This window comes from Equus caballus, chromosome 8, assembly GCF_041296265.1.
Source record: "Equus caballus isolate H_3958 breed thoroughbred chromosome 8, TB-T2T, whole genome shotgun sequence".
Taxonomy (NCBI): Eukaryota; Metazoa; Chordata; class Mammalia; order Perissodactyla; family Equidae; genus Equus; species Equus caballus.
In genome coordinates, this window is record NC_091691.1 from 66,459,148 (window position 1) to 66,476,270 (window position 17,123).

At 39.2% G+C, this 17,123-nt stretch overlaps 1 long non-coding RNA gene across 9 annotated transcripts in view; it reads left to right on the top strand.

Moving 5' to 3' along the window:
• The first annotated feature begins 6,661 nt into the window (after window positions 1-6,661).
• The window catches only part of LOC106780924 (uncharacterized), a 95,569-nt gene continuing 85,107 nt past the window's right edge, over window positions 6,662-17,123 (top strand). For 6 of the 9 annotated variants that reach the window (XR_011441476.1, XR_002809922.2, XR_011441481.1 and 3 more), the window contains exon 1: window positions 6,668-6,811. This is a non-coding gene — a long non-coding RNA (uncharacterized lncRNA). Of the gene's footprint in view, window positions 6,812-17,123 lie in introns of all 9 variants that reach the window. The other 3 variants (XR_011441480.1, XR_011441475.1, XR_011441477.1) reach the window with 1 other exon arrangement.

The following is a 17,123-nucleotide window of genomic DNA, read 5'->3' on the forward strand; positions in this document are numbered from 1 at the left end:
GTTATTATTGGTGCTTTATATCTCTGTGTATAAAGGTTGCTGAGATACGGATGCACAAAACTGTGGCAACAAATATAATTTCTTTTGGAAGTTACTTGGAAAAGGGTCTTATTTCCCCAAGTAATTCACTCACTTGCTTGCTCTCATGTCATAAATTCCACCTTTGTTAGGTCAATTCAATTCATAGCAATGATATGTTTCCTGTTGTTATATGCAAACTAAAGAAGAGAATAATTGTTCCTACCATCATGGAGTGAAAAAAGCAAATTTCCCTTTGAAAATTTAAATACTCCTGAGAAGGTAAGCAATACTTACTGAGAGGAAAAATGGGTTGAAGACAGAACTATGGAGATTATTCTAAGCTAGTGTCAAGCATTAACAGCCAAGTGTGATTATAAAATTCTTTCTGTGTGTATGTGGGTGTGTGTGTGTCTGTGTGTGTGTGTGTGTTGTGTAAGACATGGTTGGGAAGGCAGTGGTGGAATATATTAAAGAAATGGACAGCATTGAAATGAGACATTTCCGAAGACATTTTAGTCAAAACCCAGCTCGTCCATTAAGGAATCAGTTCATCTTTCACCTCCCAGAAAGGTGTAGTTTCTTGATTAGCATTTGCTGTCACAAGGATTCAAAGTTGCTTCTACATGACTCTCTGAGAGACTCACCAGGATCAACTAAGAAAGAGCTAGCTCCCTGCAACTGCCTGCTAGCCTCTGTGGGTCCTGGACTCCCTTGGGTGTGCCACAGTCAAAGGCAGAAGAGTGGCAAGGCTGATGTTTGCTTTTGGGAATCTGAAGTCTAGTTCTGTGACATCCCCTCTGTGCCCCTCTTAAGCTTTCCGTATTTCATCTCTTTTGCACATTAGCTCTGGGTCTGTCCAGAACTCCAGCCCTTTCTTAAGTCCTTCTTTTTTTACCAAGACTTAAGCTCAGTTTATCTTTCATAAAAGCATGCTGTGTCCTAAGATGGAATTTGACTTCTGGGAACAGCTAATGTGATAAACCAATTGAAGATAATACCTCTTCAAGTTATTTGCATGTTTTTCAGTTAAGATATTTGCATTTTATTGGGAGTTTTATTCTCTTTCCTCATAAGGATTTGCTAATTGGAAATTTCATTAGGAGATGGACTCAACCACCTCTGCTGGAGAGATTTTGCTATAGTTAATTGAATGCGAGGAGACTTGGGTTTTTGTCCTGTCTCAAATTAGTAAATTAGTTATAAAACTAACTTCCCATTATGGATCTCAGTTTTCTCACTCTATAAAATTACCATTTGGAATTACATGATTACTGCTTAAAATTCCAGGATAAGCTAATTTACACTAAAGTATTAATGACTGACTACTTTAAATTAGTTAGTTACCCAGCTACAGAAAAATTTTGAAAGCTCTTAGACACCAAAGGTTCTGCACTACTCTCATTTTAGACATGATTAACAGTGTAGAAAGTTTTGCAGTTTCCTTCAAAGCATACCATGTTGGCTGCAGTTACAATTGGGGCAGACAGAAAAATGGCCAGGAAGTTGTTTTTTTTGTTAAGGATAGATGCTTGCTATGATTTCTGCAAGGATTTAGAGTCGGAAAGGACTAGAATTGATATGGAATAATCAGGCATGCTTTACACGATAAGATTTGGAGTGAGGAGGGGGTGATGCTTTTGAGTGTAAACATTCCAAAAGATTTCAAGACAGAGAAAGTTGTATCTACTTGATTCTGGCACTTGGGTGCAGGCAATACAATCTGTACACTAATCTCCATGCTTCTTCCCATTGCTGAACAATACCTTAGACCCCTGTCTCACTGGAAAGGTTTGTTTGTTGTTTTTTAATAAACAGCCATGCTTAGCTGTAATGCCTGATGAAAGCTTAGAACGATCTCCACTATTCTGTCTTCAGCCTATTTTTCCTCTCTTTATATAATGCTTACTTCATGAGAATAGGAACAGATTTCTCTTCTTTAATTTTGCATATAGTATCAGAAGCGTGGTGAATTTTCCATATCTGATGGGACTCTTCGCTCATGTGACTGTTTATTTCCTCTTAGATGAAAGGATTACTTCTTAATGTGTTATTCATGTTCACTACTCTTCATGTCCTCATTCAACAGATAGTGACTACCACACTGTTGCAGCTGCTCTTGACATACCTGGGCTAGTGAACAGAAGCCCGCAAAGTCTCGACCTCAGGGAGTCTGCCTTCTGCAGGGGCAGGCACACAATTAACAAATAAAAACCCACATATGCCAGGTCATGAAAATGTGCTCTGGAGAACAATAAAACAGAGGAAAGGACAAGAGAGCAAGAGAGGGTGGATGCTGTTCTGATGGGGAGGCCGGGGAAAGCTGCTCTGAGCAGAGGACACTTGATCAAATGTGAAGTAGGTGAGCAGGAGCATCACGTGGGATCTGAGCCAGAGGTTCCTGGAAGATGCGATTTCTTGCCATACACTGTTCCTGATTTTTAATGATCTTCTTTCCTATATTTATTCGGCTCTTCCTGCCTGGACTCTCTCCTCTCATCACTCATTTTAAGCCATCCCCTCCTCTGTCCAAGGGCCCCTCCTAGTTTTTATAGTTGATGCTCATTACTCCCAGATTCTAGTTTTGCCAATTTGCCTACTTGTTAAAATTATTTGTAATCCCCAAATCAATACTCATGTTGGTTGGTCACATGTATAAAGTGGTGAAAAATTTGAGTCACCCTGTGTGTATATTCCCAGCTGAAGTAGAGCAAGGCCATACTTTGCCTTCTTGTTTCAGCTCTCATATGAGTATCCTTTTAATGGTTTAATTGATATTTTTCACTCTTTTGTGTTTTTTTGGGAGGTGATTTATCTGTTTAAAATGGCCCCCGAGCTGAGTTACTGTCTACTGTTCCTGTGCAAGACAAACAAATGGCTGGGATGTGCCTCACGGAGAGAATACTTGTGCCGGGTCAGCTTCCTTCAAGCATGAGTTATAGTGCTGTTGGACATGAGTTCAATGTTAACGAATCAACATAAGATGTCTTTAAACTGAAACATATCTACCACAAGGTTATTCATTGATCAGTTGATGAAAATGTTGTAACCAGCGGCTCGCAGGAACCTAACCTTGTTTTTATCCTAGGAGCAATGGTTTAGTATTTTCTAATTCAGAGATCCTGGTGACTTTATAAAACATAACTGCCGCAAGTAATGAGAATCAACTGTAATTTCTAGGTCTTGCCTCTAAAGCAATTTATTTTGAGATATCTCGTATTTTAGTAACTGATTATATTCTAATAATGCTGCACTATATTTACTTTTGAGCTCTTCTCTAATTGCTTTATACGTTTCTTTGATCCATCACTTCGGCCAGCTCCCAATCACTGAGCTTCTACTACCTGCTCAAAATGGGTGCAGGATTTTCATTGTAATGACCCTGAAAAGTAAGCATTAGGAGGCCCATTTTGCAAACTAAACCCCTGAGGCCAGCGAGGTTCAGTGATTTGCCCAAGGTCACAATGCAAATAAAGCTGAGGAATCTGGATTTGTTCCAGGTTTGCCTAGCTCTGAAGCTTTTATGTCCTGCACAATGCTGGGTGCCTGATAGAAATTCAGTGAGTTAAACCAAGTGTTACACAAAGAAGACGAAAGAGGGAGGGGAAGTCAAGGACAATTCCTGCTTTGTGTTGGTTGGTAGCAAAGCTATTTTTCTCTCTGGAAGAAAGAGATGAAAGTTCTGATATTCACATGCTCACCCACCAGGCGCCCTTCAGAATTCCCATCCATCAGCTGGCAAATGGACACATTTTAACGAGCACAATCGCAACCAAGCAAGTTCTGGCAACAAAATATGCCTCCACTAATGATATTCAATTGTTCTAAGAAGACAAAATGGTCTGAAGTGTAATGAGATGCCAAACACACAAATGCACAAAACAGGCTGCTCATATTTAAGTCCTTATGTTTCTTGAAGTGAGAACTCATTTTAAGAAGATTATGGTGCATATATTATAAAGTGGGATGATATTCCACATTCATGCCCCACTGGGGCCTTGACTGTATTAAAAAAAATGAAAACAAAACCAACAGCAACATTTTGTTCCCACACAAGTACTTTGCTAATAGGACATGTGACGTGGTAGTCATTTGTTTGGGTTATTTTTGTTGCAGGCTTTATGGATGTGCTCACTCTTTTGATACACAGTGCATTCGGGAAATTTTTCAAACAGGCTTCTGAGAGTGAAAATACCCTAGAAACAAGGGACAGAGGGTCAGGGCCTTCAGAATAGAATCACAGTTCATGAGCTAAGGTGATAGACAGGGAAGGGAGTAAATTGGGGTTTTGACGATATGTTTCCCCCACCTTCTGGTTAGAACAAATCCAATTCTATTGAGACAACTAGATTTTTATCCTTGACCAAGTTCTAGTCAACATGTTTATCATTGGCAAAGATCCATGATTTCGAACATTTTATTGTAAGCAAAAGCCTTTGTTGTGATGAAATCCCTCTGAGAAATGTACACAAGTAAAACATATGAAACAGAAATAATATGGTTGAAGTGAAGGGAGGTGTTTTCCAAACCATTTAGATCCTCTTTCTCCTCCTTCAGCTTTTTCTTAGCAGCAGCCCTGAGGGAAATTCTGGAAACCCCCCAGACTCCAAGACACTGTGTGAAAATCACTGATTTAGATGAAGTGAGATATTTAAATGTCCAGGAAAGATGGATGGAATGATAAAAGGAAGGGCAGGGAAGTGTCAGGCAGGGAAAAAGAAAACACTCTACATGTTTCAAAGACGGAGAGTAAATGGAGATGGTGAGCTAACCCAGAAATTAATAATTGTCAGAAATGCTCACCACTCCTAGGGCTGGTGGAAGGAAAGGGAGAGAGTGGGGTTATCAGAGTCCAAGAGTACTAAGCATAGGCCACATAGTCAGTACTAGAACGATAAAGAGAGCCTCACGGCTGAAACCGAGGTCACAGCCACTTCCTGGAATGCCACTAGAGGTAGAGGGACAGCAAGGAAGAAATGCAGCTTCTTCCCTGTCCCTGCATCTGACCCCACTAATACCTCCGATGGGTTAAATCTACCAAGAAACCTGTTGGAAAATCAGACTCCCAGCCCTAGCATTACTAAGCAGAGTTGAGAAGGGCAGGTGTGCGTCTAAGAGGCAGTAGGTCAGTCACTTGCCCAGTCCATATTGGGCTATTCAGCATCCACCCATAACCTTCTACTTGTATTTATAATTCTCATGCCACAACCATGGTGCCTTCATGCTTCTATTTAATAAAAACCAATTCTCCTTTTTACCTAGGATGATGCTCATACTCTCACAAATGGAAGACACCAAATTCTATCAGTCAATGGCTGCCTCTGTCGCTGAGTGATATTAGTTCCCTTCCTTTCAGTTGCAAAGCCCATCTGGATATTACGTAACTTAAAGACTAAATTTAAACTATCATCCACAGTCTATATAAAATAATAGAGGGAAAGAAGAGGACAAAACTGTATGTGTGTGTGTGTGTATGTGTTGAGCATGTGGGTAAGTAACAGTAGGGAAGGAAAAAATGCATTCCTGCTGTAGTTGGTGTTTCTGTATCTTGTTACGAGGTCCAATCAAGATCATTAAGGAGACATATACACTTCCAAAGATGCTGCCAGAATCAGAGAGAAATAACAAGAAGAATTTCTGCTCCCCTCTTCCCATATTCTGATCTCTCACTAATGCCTCCTTTGGGAAAACTAACAGAGACTGGTTGGCAAAGGAAACTGGAAAATTTAATTTATAGACACCCCACTTCAGCATTACAAAGAAGAGGATTATCAATTTGGGGCTGTAAGACACTGGGTAAGTAACTGGCATAGTTACTCTTCACAGAATAAATGAGTATTTGGCACAGACCTTAAGAAATAGTTGTGTGACTTATAGGTGTCTCTGCTTTTCCTTGTAGCTTATCATACACAGAGAAAGAGGATAGCAGACATAATGAAATGTGCCTCAGAAGGCTGCGGTGCAATCGGAAGATCTATAAACAAGTCCTGGGAACTTTGTATTTTTCCTCAAACCAAGTGGTTAGGACCATGTCAAACTGAAACAAATTGATGTTGATAACATAAGGTTTAGTGACATGAGGTAGATAAGATGAGAAACATCAATATAAATGTGGGACTCAGGGGAGGGGGTTTTGGGTGGTGTGAGAAGTTGTGCATTGGCATCCTTTCATTAAAAGAAGTGGTGTTTTAGGGATTGCTTACCCAATAGGAACCATCAGCATGTTGTGGCTTAAACTAGAGGTCATTCAGATAAAGATTATATTTGTGAAGTAGAACTTCTATATCATACAAGGCAGATTAGATCCATCATATCTTACCTATTAGTGAGTTCCACGCTTTAAGAGGAAGATTTACAAGTATAGTTCAGAGATGACCCTGCAGATGGAGAAAAGTCTAGAAAAATGATCTAAGATTTACATCTCACATGATAAAAATGAAAAATATTTTGTTGAGGAAAGACTGAGGTTCATTTATATTTAATCCACATATTTACTGTTCCTATTGCATTTCATTCTTTCCTGAATTTTTTGAGTCCATCTTTGATAACTTTTCTTCTCTGGAACTCACTTTAATATTTCCTTTGGTGTAGTGCTCATTAAGAATTCTCTCAGTTTTTGTTTGATTGGACAACTCATTCTTTTACTTTCACTTTTGGAGGACATTTTCGTTCGGTTTAGAATTTTACGTTGGCAGATGTTTTCTTTGGGCACTTCAAGGATATCATTGTTATTACCTGCCTTCTCTATCTTCTGATGAAAAGTCGGTGTTCACTTATTGTTTCTCATTTGAAGGTAACGTCTTTTTTCTCTGACTGTGTTTTAGGTTTCCTTTTTTGGTCTTTGATTTTTAGAGGATTTATTATGACATCTGTAGGCGTATTTTCTTTGTTATTTTCTGGCTTACAGTTTTGTAGAGGTTTTTAAATCTGTGGCTTCAAGATTTTCATAATTTTTGGAAAATTCTTAAATATGATCTCTTGGCATTTCTTTTACTTCATTCTCTCTTATTTTCTTTATGGGTTACAATTACACATATATTAAACTTTTCACCAGCACCCATTTCTCTCTCTCTCTCAAATTTCTCATTCGGTTGTCTCTTTGCTGCAATTATTTTCTACTAATCTGTCTTTCACTTCATTAATCCTCTCATCAACTGTGATACAATGGCTATTAACCTCATCTACAGAGTTCTTAATTTCAGATACTGTAATTTTCAATTCTAGAATGTCAATCTGATTCTTTCTTATAGTTTCCAGTTCTATGATGAAATGCTCCATCTTGTCATGTATTTTTCTGAGCATATTAATTAAGGTTTATTTATTTATTTATTTATTTGGTGAGAAAGATTCACCCTGAGCTAACATCTGTTGCTAATCTTCCTCTGTTTTGTATGTGGGCCACCATTACAACATGGCCACTGATAGACGAGTGGTGTAGGTCCAGTCCCGGGAACTGAACCTGGGATGGAGAAGCAGAGGGCATCAAACTTAACCACTAGGCCACTGAGACTGGCCCATTAATCAGTTATTTTAATATCAAAGTCTGATAACTATACTACCTGGAATAACTGTGAGTCTGTTACTGTTATCTGTTTTTCCTCTTGATTTAGTTTCTTGGAATGCATGTTAAATTTTGATTGAGTGATGAAACTTATTTAAAAAAAAATGGAGAGGTTCTGGATGTTTTCTTCCTCCAGAGAGAATGGCTCTTTTTCTTTGGCAGATAGTAATAGTGAGCTGACTCAAAGCTAGATTTCAGAATTCATTAAGTCTTGATATACGTCTCTCACCTGCCCTCACTGCTAGCTGTGTTTCTCTAGGATTTGCCACTGAGATTCAGGTTTATGGTCAGGGAACCTCTTCCTAGGAAGGCTGCAAGCTCCAGTTTTTATCTACAGAACTGTGAGATTACTGAGTGCTCTGTTGAAACTTTTAGGTAGTTTCTCCTCATCTATTTGCAAGTATAGGAGGTCAATCTCACTTTTCTCCATCTTACTTTTCTCAAGAATCCTAGCCTTTTAAACCCAGCTGCTTTGATAGGTGCCAAGTCCAGTTTTGGCCTTTCTACCTCTGTGAGGTTGCTGAATGCCCTGTGGTTCCTCTGTCTCTTCTAGACAAACTGTGATTAAATTTGAGCCTTTCTCCTTTCACTACTTAACATTTGGCAAGTTCCACGAGCCCTCCTTCTAACCAGGATCTTGGCTCCTCATGTCCTGGTTACCTCAGAGGCTCTCCAATGTGTTTGAACAGATTTTGCTTGTTAGTATTTTATGCAGCTTTTTGATTGCTCTCAGAAAAGTGTTTTCATGCTACAAAACACCCTGACATAGCCAGATGTGGAAACTGGTGTGAGGCTACTTTGAACAGATGCACAGGGAGAGCAGTGGCTTAGGCATAAACCCCTTGAACGCCAGGTATGTTTGTGGGAGGACAGAAGACAAAAGAACATTTGGAGTGTATTCATGTTTTCCTACCTTCTATTATATTGAGAAAAACAATGCCTTTACCCTCACTTTAGATCTTTGATCTAAAGTTACAAAGAGGAAAATATAAGTGGGCATAGCTGTGTGCTTACAGGAATTATATCTGCTCTTTGAAATGTTTTGAGATTTTCTGATGGCTTGGCACATTATCATATTTTTGTAAATATTTAATTAGTACTCAAGACAAATGTATACTCTCTAATCATTGTTTTCAAAAGTCTGTAGATGGCCATTAGTTCAAGGTTGTTAATTATATTGTTTTTAACTTTCAAATTCTTATTGTATCTCCCTGTCCCATCAACAATTGAAAAGTATGTGTTCAAATTCACCATCTTTATATTTTTCACGTTGTTTCTCTCTTAATATGTGTCTTTTAAATAATTCCTCCTTTTAAAACTGTTATTTGTATCTTTTAATGGCTAAGGCAAATACTTCAGTGTGCTTTCACTTCTCTTGCTATCCCTACTCCAACGTCTGTCGTATTGAACTTATCAAGTCTTTTAATTCTATGTTACTATGGATATATTGCTTTTTCCCTAGTTTCTTTTAAAAGTAACAATCCCTAATATCAATATATTTGATATATAATATGTAGCACATTGTATATGATATATACATATATATTATAAAATATGTATATATTATATATGCTATGTATGATACATGTATGTGTGTGTGTCTGTGTGTGTTTGTACGTAATATCATCACCTGGACTAATCTTTATTGTTATTTAAATTCTTCATCCCAAACTATTTTCCATATAGCAATTTGTGTGGCAAAGCTTCTTAAGCCTTCTATGCCTAATAATGTTTTTACAGCTCTTATATTTGAATGTTTATGTCAGTAGAAATTCTAGGTCTAAAATTCTTTCCTTATTGGAACTCTTGGCATTTATGGCAGGGGGAGATTGGTATACACAAGTGTTGATGTTGAATGAATTATAAACCAATATGTAAATGATAAAATTTCTTTAAAGAAAATAATTGCTAGCTTAGGATGAGCAAAGATTTACTAAGACACAAAAAGCACAGAACTTGAAAAAAATAATTTGATAAAATAGATTTAAGCTTCCTATCTATCTATCATCTATCAATATAAATTCTGCTTTTTGAAAGACATCTTTAAGTGTGTGAAGCAGCAAACTGCAGACTAGGAGATTCACAATTCTTATATTAAAAAGAAATTTGTATCCATCATCATAATCTAAGAAGATAAATAACCTAATTAGAAATGTGCAGAGTATTTGAAAAGACATTTCAAAAAAGAAGATATGAATGGCCAATAAGCATAGGAAATGATGCTCAACATTCTTAGTCATCAGGGAAGTGAAAATTTACACCATAATGAGAGCACACTACAAACTGATTAGAATGGCTGATATTTTAAAAATGTCTGATAATACCAAGCTTTGTTGAAGATGAGGAGCAGTTGGAACTCTCACACATTGCTGGTGACTTGTAAAATGATACAACTCTTCTGGAAAATAATTAAATAGTTTCCTATAAAGCTATACATTCACCATGTGACTCCATAATTTTACTCCTTGATATATTCCCAAGAGAAATGCAAGAACATGCCTACCTAAAGACTTGTACATGAACGTTCATAGCAGCTTTACTCATAAGAATTTGTTAAGAGGTAAATGGATAAACGAATTGTGGTATATCCATTCAAAGGTCTTCTACTCTGTAGTAAAATGAACAGACTATGGTAAATGTAACAACATAGATAAATCTGAAAAATATTATGCTGGGCAAAAGAAGCCACCAAAAAACAGTATGTACTGTATGCTTCCATTTATAAATACAAATCTAAACTTATGTGATAGAAAACAGATCAGTGATTGTCTAATAGGGCCAGGTGTAGAGGAATGAGAATTAAGTCGTAAGAGGCTCAAGATAACTTTTAGGGTTATTGAAATTTTCTATATCTTAAATGTCAAGGTGATTACATGGATACATACATTTGTCAAAACTCACTGTAGCATATATACTTATAAATTGTGTATTTTATTTTGTGTTATTTTATTTCAATGAAGTTGATTTCAGTAAAAAGTCTTTTGACATATCAACCTTATTTTTATAAAATTGTTAAAGACAATAAGTAGATAAGAACATAAAAATAAATATAAAATTCTATCCCTTTATTCATATGACAAATAAACCTAGAAACAACATATGTGATTAACTGTAATGGATTGTTTCAGTAAGTTTGGTTTATCCATAGAACACAGTCATTAAAAATGATGATATTGATGTATGCTAGTTGATATACAAACATACTCTGAACATTTTTACATCCATTATTTAATTTTAGCCTAACAATAATAGGATGAATTTCCAAGTAAGGTTTGGAACAGGAGAGAACCATAGCTGAGGGAGTAAGTGACTTGTTATATGGGTTATAATTGAATAGAGAGAGTTCTTTGGATGGGGTATGTATATATATAGGTATATATGCTTCCTTCTTTACTATGCTGTTTCTCCTGTTATACTTACCAGTTGCATATGTGATGTTCCAATCTGATCTTTTTCCTTAAAGTGAGGGACAGCAGTATTGAGGACATCTTGTTCATGGTGGTTTGATGTACTAAATTATATTCCTCACTATGGAGACATAGTTTGCAATAGGAACCATGTAGGAAATAAGGATATCCAAACCTAATATTTTATATGAATGGCATCATAATGGACACACATTTGTCATAATTCTGGTTGAGTCAAAATGTGTCTTCTCTGTTTGATGTCATTGTTCTTTAGGGAATTTAGAGGCAAGGACAATTCTTTAGAAGGACTAAATTAGGTCTTATCTATGACAATATTTCATCAGAAGGTCAACATTTACCCCTGTATCATCCTTGCACAATGCATTTCCTCTTTTTTTTGTTATCTTCATTTTCCTTTCACTCTTTCCTTTCAAATCTCACTGATCCAGTGCTCTTATCCTTCTTTAGGATTTGTCAGTCAAATGATGTGCATGTGTGTTCACACTGAGTTGTCAGACTCGATGCATATGCCATACTCCATTCAGTGACTCATTAGTGTATGTCAGGGAAGCTCTGCTACAGCCTTTGAAACTAATTGAGTTTCTATAATGTGATACTTTGAAATTGTGATTTATAATAAGAAATACGTATTTGGTCTTTGGCCTACTTCCTGGCACAGAGCTCCTAAAACCCTTGGAATTTCCTATGACAAGAGCAATAAAATTGTCTTTTGTTATGTTGATGAGGTGACTTTTGGAAATCTCTTAGGTAAACTAAGGATGGGGGTTAGTTGCCAGGAAAACCAACCTATGATTAAAGGGTTGAAACTTTCAGTACTTACCTGCCTAACCTCCAGAGAGGTGAGAGGGGCTGGAGGTCGAATCAATCACCAATAGTCAATAATTTAATCAATTGTGCCTATATAATAAAGCCTCCATAAAATCCCCAAAAGGACAGGGTTGGAGAGCTTCTGGGTTGGTGAACACCTGTTGATTTTGGAAGAGTGGCATGTTCCAAGAGAGCATGGAAGCTCCATGCCCTTTCCCCATACTTTGCCCTGTGCCTCTCTTCCGTCTGGCTGTTCCTGAGTTATAGCCTTTTATAATAAACAGGTGATCTAGTAAGTAAGACGTTTTTCTGAGTTCTGTGAGTTTCTCTAGCAAATTAATCAAACCCAAGGGGGAGGTTGTAAGAACCTCTGATTTACAGCCAGTCAGAAATACAGGTAGCAATCTGGACTTGTGACTGGCGTCTGAAACCCAAAGAGAGGGTCATTGGAACCCCCAGTCTACAGCCAGTTGATCAGAAGCACAGGTGATAACCTGAGCTTGCAAATGGTGTCTGAAGTGGTGGTGGGGGTCAGTCTTGTGGGACTGAGCCCTTACCCTGTGGGATCTGACACTATCTCCAGATAGATAGTGTCAGAATTGAGTTGAATTGTAGGACACTTGGCTGGTATCACAGAGAATTGCTTGGTGTGGGGAAAAATACTTCACACATTTGGTTACCAGAAATGTCAGCAGTTAAGTGTTCCCTGTGAAGGTGAAGGAGACAAACAGGGAAGAAAGAAATAATAGGGAAGAATTAGGCTTGTCCCGACTCCGAAGGTAGACTGAACTGAATTTTAGATACCATTTTAGATATGGACTCACAATCTTGTTTTCCAAAAATCTTAAGGACAGATATGTTTCTGAATTTTTGGATTTTAGAAAGATAATGCAGTATATACAGTGAGGTCTGGGGCACAAACCTATAAACCTACTAATATTCTGGGGTTAAATCTCTGAATATTGATACTATATTAGTAGACTAATGTTAGTTCAGGTCTGGTTTTGTTGTCAAGTGAATTCAAGTCAGTTTTCAGTAGTATTTGCATGTTGGAACTGTGCATGAGAATTGTGGGCCACTTCTAGTTTTCCGGGAAAAACTCTTGACGTTCTTTTAGCCTGCAAGCCATAGTCCCTTCTACTTTCTTCTTTGGCTCTTCATGCCCCTTTCTTTATTCCCCAGTTTCTGATATCTGCTTCAGAACATTCTTTTGGATTTGGATTTGTGTCTGTGTGTGCATGCAGCTTTATTAAAGTACAATTTAAATACTTCAAAATTAGCCTATTTTAAATTTACAATTTGATGGGGTCTAGTAAATGTGTACGGTCATGAAACCACCATAACTTTAGAGGTTTGGAACACTTCTATCACTCTAGAAATTTCCCTCCTGTATCCTTGCAGTCAATCCCGCTCTCACTCCAGCCTCAGGCCAGGCAATTGCTGATGTCATCTCTGTATCTGGCTTCTTTCACTTAGCCTAATGTTCTGGGATTCATGTCATTATGTGTATCAGTATTTTGTGCTTTTTAATTGCTGAGTGGTATTCCCCAAAGTGCATAACTAGTCAATGGATCAAGAATATATGGCACATCTCTACAATGACATACTTAAGCAATATAAAGGTCTTGTGTTTTAACCTGCTGTCCAAATTACCAGCCCTCCAATCACTGCTCACCATTGCATGCTTCCTCAGGTTAGGTTTCCCCTCAGGTCCATTATGAGCCTTAGCCCGGCAAGACTCTCAGTAGCCCCTAAGCCTACAGGTCCCAATTAGGCAACTGGACCTGGATAGTGCAGTGCACTGGAGAACCTTGGAAAGCTAGCTGCTCTCCCCCTGGGTCAGTAGATCACCGTCATGACACTCCATGACCCACATCCAGCTATGTAGCCATGCAGGAAAGACTTTCCGATGATTATCAATTTGGCCATTCTGAGTCTGGACCCTAATACTTTTCCTACTGGGCCCAGCAGGATCTTTCTGCTTACCGCAGGAAATCAGAGATTCAGAGGTGTGCCCACATCCCGAGAATGCAGGTGTGTATACGTATGGATCAGGAGTCTAGGGGGAAACCTGTCCCCTCTATGGCCAAACTTAAGCCCATATTCTATTGTATTTGAGCCCAAATCAGCTTACTATCTCCAGGAAAAGATGCCTGAAAGGATTCCCTTCAGTGTCCCCTCCACACTTCAGATTTTTGCTTGAGCAGTGACGCTCATGGCTAAAGGAGCCAGGAATAGGGTGGAGGCAAACTAGGATGGAGAGCCAGTGGTCTGCAGGAGTGTCTAACAAACTTGCCTGCCTCTGGTAGTGCCAACTCCAGCGTGCTGTGGACTGTGAAGGCATCATTCCCCTTCAGCACCCAGCCCAAGCTCGGTGACAAGATGTCCTGTCCATGGAAGGGGCCTCTCACCACCCAACAAAAATGTTCACAAAGTGAGCAGGACCAAGCTGCTTTCAGGATTCTATGGAGGCGCTGAGACTAGACAGTTCACACTTCCTGGCTAGAGGCGGGGCTGGGGGCAGAGCAGGTTGCAGGAATGACAGGAGATACAGGTGCTACTATTCTAAAACTACAGCAATTTTTTTGTCCTGTTTCACTCAGTGTTTACATTTGGCGTTTAATAGCCACTTTAATTTCTTGCTTTGGAAAACTATTTAACTTATCTGCATCTAATTTTCCTAATCAGCAAAATGGAAGTAATAATGATAATTATTATTATTAATATACTTATCTCATAGGAATTGTTGTGAAAATTAAATGCATTAACACATGTAGTGCTCTTGGGATAGTAGTCCTGGTAATGTCTCAATGAAATGAAGCCCCTGCTACTGGCTGAATATTTTTCCAGTGGAGGGAATATTTTATGGATTATATGTAGGTAGCGAGGAGGAGATCATCTGTTCAGCAGCACGGTATAAATCTGTGTCATTGTGGACGGAGCTGCATGTCTGCAGATTATTATGTGGATCTGGACATGAATGTGAGACTGAGAATGAGAAGAACTCCTCTCAATCTACACACACATTCTCAACCTTGAGATGTTGGGAAAGAGTCAGAGAGTCAGTGCTTCAGATAGGGGGCGATGTCTAAAGGCTTCTTATTGAGGGGATGGCTGGATGGGAGGTACAGCCTATCCAATCTAGAAAGTCTCACATTTTATAACCAACGTCAGGAGCTTTTCTCTGTTGTAAATCTCTTCTATTATCTTTAAGCCTTTGATAAGAAATATTTAAACTCTTATAGGCTGGTTTGAGCCATTGTTTGAGCTCCATTCCTGCTTCAGGTGATGTAGTCAAAGGACAACAGTGGTCACCTGTGGGATTCAGTTATGATTTGGTAAGAGGTGATGTAAGGGGAGAAAGCAGTGTTTTCCTCTGAAATAGCTGGTTGCCTGAGGTGACAGATGGTGGGACAGGTAGTAAGCATTCCTTGGGGATTGCAAGTATTGCTTGGGGATAAATATCCAGTAAAATATTAGACTTCTTATGAACTCAAGTAAGATGGGGACTCAAATGATTATTAAATCGGCATTAATGAAATTCACAAATATGCAAGCCAGCAGGAGTTGGGACAGAGGAAACCCTCATACTCCAGATGATTGCACACAGAGGTAGTACTTATGCTGCCATCACGGTCTCCTTGGACAAAGCTTCTCCACATCCCAGCTACTCTTGCCTTAGGGGAGAGACAATAGAGGTGCCTGCAGATCTTCTAGCCCCTGATGAGACGGTGTTCTCTCTGGCTCTCCAAAGTTCCCACTTGACATGAAAACATAGGTGGTCACAGCATTCATTTCTCATCAATTGATTAAAACCCAGTGGTGAGATGATCCACTGCATCAACCACAAGACCAATTATATTAGGTCAACGTGGGATTTCCAGAGCCCTATCTTCTACATTGAAGATATTGCCTCAGAAACCTGGATGATGGCAGGGCCAGTGCCACTGGATTCCACCACTTCAAACAGTACTTAGAATGGACTGATCCAGCAACAATCTTCAGGATGAACTGGCCGACATATCCAAATGCTTTGACTCTCAGGACTTGTAGAGTGAGTTTGTGTTGTGTGTGAATATGAGCTCAGGGAGCTAGTTGTGCATTCAATTCTCCCTGGGGCTGCCATTGAAAATTTCTTCCTTCGTTTCCCAACACACATATCTGCATTGAGAGCAGAAAGAGAGCAACTTATGTCTTCACATGCAGCCCTTTGGTACTAGAAATATGGTGTTACCACCAGTCAGGATGGCATGCGTATTGTGGCCATGTAGACCAATGTCCATATAATTGCCACAAAATTGCCATAGGAGAATTGGTTGTAAATTATCTAGTCATGAACAGAGGGAAGTTCTTAATTTCTTAAAAATTGGAGAAAACACATATCTGCTTCCAAGACCCAGGCATGGTGATTTGGGAGCAGTGGAAAGCCAAGAGATCACATTCAGGTCTAGTAGGCTACTCCCTCTCCATCTGCTGTCATGTAATTAAGACACATAAGTACGGGGGCTGGGCATTTCTGTGACCCACAATATGATGGTCATCAACCTGGACATAGAGATAGGAGACCACATTGGGAGGTCCCCACTGAGTGCCTGTGTTTCCCCTCAATACTTTCTATCCATTGGCTGGAGACCCCTACCCCCCCACTTACCAAGGAGTTCTGCCAAAGGTAGTACTTAGACCTGACCCAGGCTCCCATTTTTCTTGCCTCTCTCTGTCCTAGACTCCAAACACGTATTCTGCTTCCTGAGAGAGGTTTTTCAGACCAGGATTGCAAGAGCTTCTCCAGTATTGTAAGCGAGACTACTCAGATGCTATAGTCCCCATTGCCTGTGCATCTGCCTGTTAGGCAGGGTATGGGAGCACTGTGTCTTGGACAGGAATGCTCCCTTTATTTCTATTTCCCCAGGCTTTGTCTTCCCCCACCTTGGATCATTTCCTGATCATCCACCAGCCTTTCTTGTCTGGTTCCAGAGGGCTTTGTGCCTGATATTGCCTGAGTAATGACATTTTAGGTATTTAGTGTACTCAGCCTGGCTCTCCTTTGCATTACATTTCCTTACACATAGAGGTATTCAGGAGAATTATATTCTTCAGGTATCTGGTGCTAACATTGTTGAGAGCTCCCACAAAGCTCTCTGAGGGGAACCCACCCATTACCTGACAAAATAGAGGGAATGGTAGCAGAGAGGAAGATGCGATAATGCTGCAGAGACTGGATAGAGTGCTCATGCTTGCATGGAGAAGGAAGCTACCTTATGCTCTGCCATCAGGAGTCCTGGAAATATGCCCCTAGCTAATTCCTGAGA